Below are 6843 nucleotides of genomic sequence, written 5' to 3'. Positions count from 1 at the left end.
AAAAGCAAAAATTATTATTTCTACTGCAAACTTCCCTGGGATAGGAAAGGGGACCATATATGAGAAATGGAATCCCCAAGACTCTTTATTCAGATGCCTTAGGTGAGTTGGTGAATACCCTAAACCAGAGAGGGAATATAAAAAGAGGGTTAGGGGAAAATACTGGGTCCATATCAGAGGATGTTGGAGGTAAGGTACTTACTGGACATCTAGGTGGATGTGCTCAGGCAGCACCTGGAATCATAAGCTCCAGAGAGGATGGGCTGGGGATAAAGATTTGAGGCTCAGTGCCAGGCAGCTGGTAATTGATATGGAAAGTAGAGAATGCCTAAGGAGATGTGTGTAGATTACAGTTTAGGCAATGTCAAGGCTTTCATTGTTTGGAGTTTGAACAAAAGCCTCCCAGATTACTTTGTTCTGGTAAGAAGGTGGTTTAGCAGTGGAAACAAATCCCATCTGATATTGTGTTAGCCTACCTTGTACCCCAAACATATGTAGACATGGATTTCAACATCTCTCCATTACTTTGGAATTGTCTAGATTCCTAAATTCAAGGTTCTCTACCACATGATTTTACCACATTTTTGTAATCATATCTCCCAGTTCTTCCTGATGTATACTCTATGATCAAATAATAAGACTTCTCTCCAATCCCTGGAAAAACCACATGTCCATGCCCTTGCTTTTGATTTTTCTCCCTTCTGGAAGATCTTCTACCCAAAACCTAATCTCCTTGTCTTGTTCATTTAAAACTGCCCTGCCCAGATGCCACTTCTGTGAATATTTCTTTGACCTTCTGCCAACATCTGTTAAGAACATAATACGAGCAAAGCATTGTGGATATGGATGGCACACAGTTTCTACCCTCTAACAGATCAAATCCAGCATTCTGGGTAACCCACTAGCTCTATTATGAAGTAATCTGCATTTCTTAAAGACTAGCCTACCCTTACCCTACACACTGTTAAAATTCAGATTCCAAGGCCATTCCCCAAATCCACTGAATGAGAATGTCCAGTGTGAAGCTCAGAAACATGCATTTTTAAACAAGTCCCTCAATGACCTATATGCCATGGGTAGAATATTTCCCTCCCCCCCCTTTTTTTAAAGATAAAGTTAAGACATATATGTCAATGCTTTGAAAGTGGCAGGGCATCATTTCAAAGGACTGTGGTAAGTTTTATTTAACCAAAATGCATTTTTCATTCTTGTTCAAAAATCCTACACCTCTGTCCTTGACCCTAAGCTCATCTCTGTCCCACCCTAGATGTGGCACATGTGATTTTTAGGGGATTCATACTGTCTGGGGGATTGGGACCCACATACAAGTGTCAGGTATTACTCATATCTTTACCGTAAACTCCACCCAGAATCTGAAAGCCTGGTTTTACTCCAGGTCCTTACATCACCACCAACTTTGATTAGGAGCCATAAAAAATAGGAAGCATCTGGAGGTCGAAATCAGAGCTGGCCTTGGACAATATGGTGAAATTAGCAAGTTTTATCAATTCTATCTCCTGCCTTTCCTTCTCTGCTTTCCCCTATTCCTCGTTTCCATCTTGGCCTTTCAAGCCAAGGCACCTTCCCTAGTCTGGGCAAGAGCTAATGATCTAAGTTTTTACTAATATGTTAGTGACTTAATAGTTAATTAACCTTCTAAGGGTTTTTAAAAGGGGATGGACTATGAGGTAGTGCTCCAACCCAAAGAATGAATAACTGATGGTGGAATTGTAATCAACAATGATAAAGGTAAAAGATATTTTTAGTTGGAAGAATATTCTATAGTCCCTCCTACTTTGATGCCACACAGATGAACTCCCACTACTGCAGGTTTTCCTAGGACCAACCCTGGTAGCTAGGAATATCAGTCATTCACTCTTGGCACCGGGAGGACATCACCTAATGGGCAAACTTCCAGAACTCACTAAAATCCAGAGAAGAGAAAGACCATAACAGAATTACTATGAGCACATCTCAGGCTGTGGCTAATCCAGGCTTGGGAAACTTTCTGGGCTGGCCTAGGTCCAAGGCCACAGAGCACTGCAGTTAATCCTCCAGGACTCGGATAGTGTCCAGAATCCTCTCCGGTATGGGCTGATCGCCTGTTTCTAGGTCCAGCCAGCCTCCACCCATATCCTGATGGGACTCAGTAGGAGAAAGGTCATGTGGAAAAGGGAGATAGTTTAGTAAAATAGAAAGAATTTTTAGCTGATACTCAGGGAAACCTGGGGTCCAGACCCACCACTGCTGCTATTAAACTGGGTCACCATAGGCAGATGACTTCCCTACTGACAGGCTACATTTCCTCCTCAGAAAAAGGAATGTCTTAGATTAGGTGTCTTAGAATTAAGAACCATGCCAGTTCTGAGAAGTAATTATCCTACGCACCAAAATAAACAGCAGAATTTTACAATTGTTCATCATGAAGGGGTATAGATGTTATGTGGTCAAAAAGCCAACATTTACGCAGCATTTTGTACCTTTGCTACTCAAAAGTTTAGTCCCTGGAATCAGCAACATTAGCCCCCTTGAAGCTGGTGCAGAACCCCAGGCTCCACCTATTGAATCAATCTGCATATTAACAAGATGCCCAAGTGGTTCAATTACATATGAGAGTTTGAGAAGGACAACCTTAATGTGTGCAGCACCTGTCTGAGCAATGTGGTAACTCAAAGCTTTTATTGGTTCCTCATAACCCCAAACTAGACCAAAGTCCAGTTCAAGGGCCACCACAAGCTGGTCTTTGCCTCCGTGTCCACCTTCGGCTCCTAGGATTCTCCCTTCACTCTCTCCAGTGCAGCCCTGAGGACTTTTTTTGCTATGCTGAGCAGATGATATGGCAATCAGATGTGACATTCCCTCTGTCTGGAATATTCCCCATAGAATCATCCCCTTTTGTTAACTCCTCTGTTATTCCTTCCAACGAATATTTGGGGGGCATTTCCTACGTCAGGCTTCTTCTGGAGGCTGTCCTCATGGAGCTTACACGGCAAGCACTCCAAATTTTAGTTTTAAGTAATCTCCCCAAGGATGCTTCCCCTGACCCATAGAGAAGGTTAAATCCCTGTGCTCCAACCTCACCACCTGCACACCCACTTTTGTTAACACACAATATTTTCCTGTAGTTGGGGGTCCAAGTCTTCTGTGCCAATTGGACTCTAGCCTGGAAGGGCAGTTCCTGTGTGTCCTGTTTGCTGCCTGCACCCTCTAATTCCCAACCCACTAACTGGCACAGAGAGGTGCTTCACAAATATTCACTGAATAGAGGGAAGTGTTCCAAAGGCAGGGAGGGACCAGGCTGAGATATGAAGAAAGAATGTGACAAAGGGATTTTGATGGTTCTCATCACAGCCATGAAAGAACCATTATCTGTGACCCTTATTTCTTTGATTTAAACGTCCAAAGAGATTATCTGTGCCCACAGTATGTACCGTTTGGAGAAAGGAAATCTAAATTGGCGTCCACAGTGCAATTCTTATCTGCCCAGATCTGACTGGGATCCAGGCCTCCCTCTCCCTTCCGATGAACAAAGTGTGGAAACTGTGGGGCAGAGTCTGGATGTAACTCCAACAGTGGTCTGGACTGTGCGCTGCTGTCTTCAAGCTTGGTGAGAAGTATTACGGCTTGCTTCCAGGTGACTAGAGGGCAAAGATGATCTCAGATGTGTGGGGGACAGGCTAGTCCCTGCAGGAGGGAAACAGGCTAAGACAGAAGCAGATGTGCAAAGATAGAAGTTCAGGGATTTTTTTAAATCAAATTTTATTAGAGATAGTGGAATATAAAAGTTTATTCTAAATTGATGAATCGGGACAGTCAACAAAAAAAGAGAATGTTCCTTTTCTCCCTCCTTTTATGGGTGGCTGCCATGCAAGGAGCCATGGGAACCTAAGGAAATTCGGTCTTCTCTTCAGAGACCACAGGGGTCGACTTTCAGAGCCTCTTGATTTTATCGCTTAGGATCAAAAGGTAATTGTCAAATAATAGGATTAGTGCTTTATTTCAACATCTTTCTACCCTCATCTCATCTTTTTTCATGAGTTTTCAAGGTAGGTAAGGCAGATGATGTTGATCCCAGGTTGGCCAAAGAATAGTCTAAGTTCAGAGAGCTTAACTGACCTTCCCCAGGTCACACAAGCATTCCTGACTGCCAGCTTACTGCAGTTTCCATTAGCTCTTCATGCCATGGCATGAAATCTGCAATGAGGTCAAGCAGATAGCTCTGTAAGCTTGATCTCTGAGTAAAATTGGTTATGATGGCAGCTGACTTCCACAGCCTGAGGTAGCCCAGCAGTGAAGGCTAGCAAAAGGTCACAATGAGTCTGGGCAGACACAGTGCCTCTATCGTGCTCAGGAGAACTTCGATAAATTACTTTTTCAATAAAAACTTCCCTTATGTAAAGAAAGCAAACCCAAGTTTCTGCACATTTGAATTGTTTTGTATTATTTTAGCTGGTCTTAAGAGTGTTCATGAGTCAGAAGCAATTTCAGGAAATACTGCCCAGCTGGAATCCAGGTTCCTGTTCTTCAGGAGCCCTCAGACACATGTACATGTGTTTGTGCATGCACACGCACACACACACACATAAGCTCTCATACACGCCTACACTCGCTAACCCAAACTGACACATTCACACACACTCACTCACACTTACAAACAAAACTCAAATACACACATACCTTCCCACACACACTCTCACACACACAAACTCACATCACACATTCAGTCACAGACACCCCTATACACACATATACATATGCATGCATGATCACGTACACACACTCATACAAATATACCCTCTCATGTACACACACCACACACATGCAAATGTGCACACTTGGCTCTTGCCAAGACTTCTTGATGCTAACGTAAGCATGGTATCTTCCACACAAAAGGCACTTGTTGCATGAGAATGAAAATCAGATAATGTCCACTGATTATTTAGGTATTTCCAAATAGCCTCACATTCTCTTTTGTGGACATCAGAATGTTTGGCTGGGGCAAACTTTTCTCTGCAGCTTTCTCTCTCTGTGGATCCCTTCCCACCAAGTCAGAGCAGTGGGAAAGTGAGGGCAATTAACTATCTCCATTACAGAAGATACACGTTAGAAAGCCAATTCAGAGAACCTGAGTACTGAGGGACTTTGCAAAGTGACAACTCAGAAGGAGCCCTCTCTCCAAAAAGAGGAGAAGCTGCTGTGCTCCTTACCCCCACCCCGCTTATCTGTCCTTTTTCTCATGCTGTTTCAACAAAGGTCTGGAAGCGCTTCACACCTTCCAACTGGTCCAAAACGGTACATTGCAGGTCACGTCACATTTCCTTGGGGACTTTCAGTCCCTGTGGAATCCAGGGAAGCTGGGATACAATGGCTCTGTCTGTGGAAACAAGGTTCTCTTCCATAAAATGTGAGAGAATGCACTACTCTCTTGGCTTTTTTTTTTTTTTTTGGAATTTTTTTTTATTATGTTCTGTTAATCACCATACATTACATCATTAGTTTTTGATGTAGTGTTCCATGAAGGGAGGGCATGTTCTGCATGGAGCACTGGGTGTTATATGCAAACAATGAATCATGGAACACTACATCAAAAACTAATGATGTAATGTATGGTGATTAACATAACAATAAAAAATTTAAAAAATTTTTAAAAAAAGAACATGCCCTCCTTAATACCCATCACCAGGCTAACCCATCCCCCCACCCCCCTCCCCTCTAGAACCCTCAGTTTGTTTCTTAGAGTCCATAGTCTCTTGGCTTTTATACAAGGCCCATATTTACTCTTATCTATTTGTGTTTGTCCAGTGTTTATTAACTAGTTGTGTCTACTTCCTTTGGGCATCTGTCAGTGTGTGTCCCTCAGACTGTAAACACGTAGAAGAGGTAGACTTTCTCTGAGCAATGGTGAGTATAAGATTCCCAGAAATTCAGGGATGATCGTGGTAATGATGGAAGATTGTTAACAATGGGCTTTTATGGTTTATATACGTATAAAGGTGATTTTATTTCAGAACAAGGTGTCATTGATTTACTTTTGTGCACTTTATCTCTCAATGCTAGTTCAAACACAAGTAACAAGGTGACACATCAGTGTGAACAGCACAAGAGCTTTTTCTTATGATAATTTATACCAAATTAGCACTATGATGGCTCACTGGCTAAGTGGGAAGAAAAATTATATCCAGTTCTGTTAAAAGATCTTCATCTTCTAACCATATGTGAGTACTAGAAGCAGATGTAAAGTTTTCTGATACTTAATGAGAGGAGGTATCCCCACCTCAGGGTAAGGCTATGGGAATGAATAACTGAAAGATGGTTCAATTTGATATTCATTCAGCACTTTGTAGACTGCTTAGCCCATATTAGGTCATCAATAAGTGTGTGCAATTAATGAATGAATCCAACTTTCTCTCTGCTGCTGCTTATGGGTTTAGTCCTTAAATGTGTCTGTATGTCTTGCCTATACATGGTAGTCATGTCTTCCTGGGGATAAGTTCCATAAATAAGTACCATACCCTCACATCTGCTACAATCTTCCTATAATGCTGTCCTTGAAAATATGTGATGGAAATACCCTCAGAAAAGAAACAACTTCTCCCTTCTTACCCCTAAACACCATTCTGCTGACTACAACTTTCTATTACGTAGAGTTCCAGAGTTATTCTCATCCCCTCCACCGTAGTAACCGAGCTCTTTATATGCACTCTAGAGTCTAGACTGTGAGCTCCTTATGAAAGAGACCACTTCTTATTTATCTTCTGGCTTTAGTGTTCACCACATTGAGGATATTCAATGAACAACTGATTATGAACATATTATTGAGGAAATAAAGTAGAATGGGAAAGA

Source organism: Zalophus californianus, chromosome 11 (assembly GCF_009762305.2).
Source record: "Zalophus californianus isolate mZalCal1 chromosome 11, mZalCal1.pri.v2, whole genome shotgun sequence".
In the NCBI taxonomy this organism is placed as follows: Eukaryota; Metazoa; Chordata; class Mammalia; order Carnivora; family Otariidae; genus Zalophus; species Zalophus californianus.
This window is presented reverse-complemented; position numbering follows the sequence as displayed.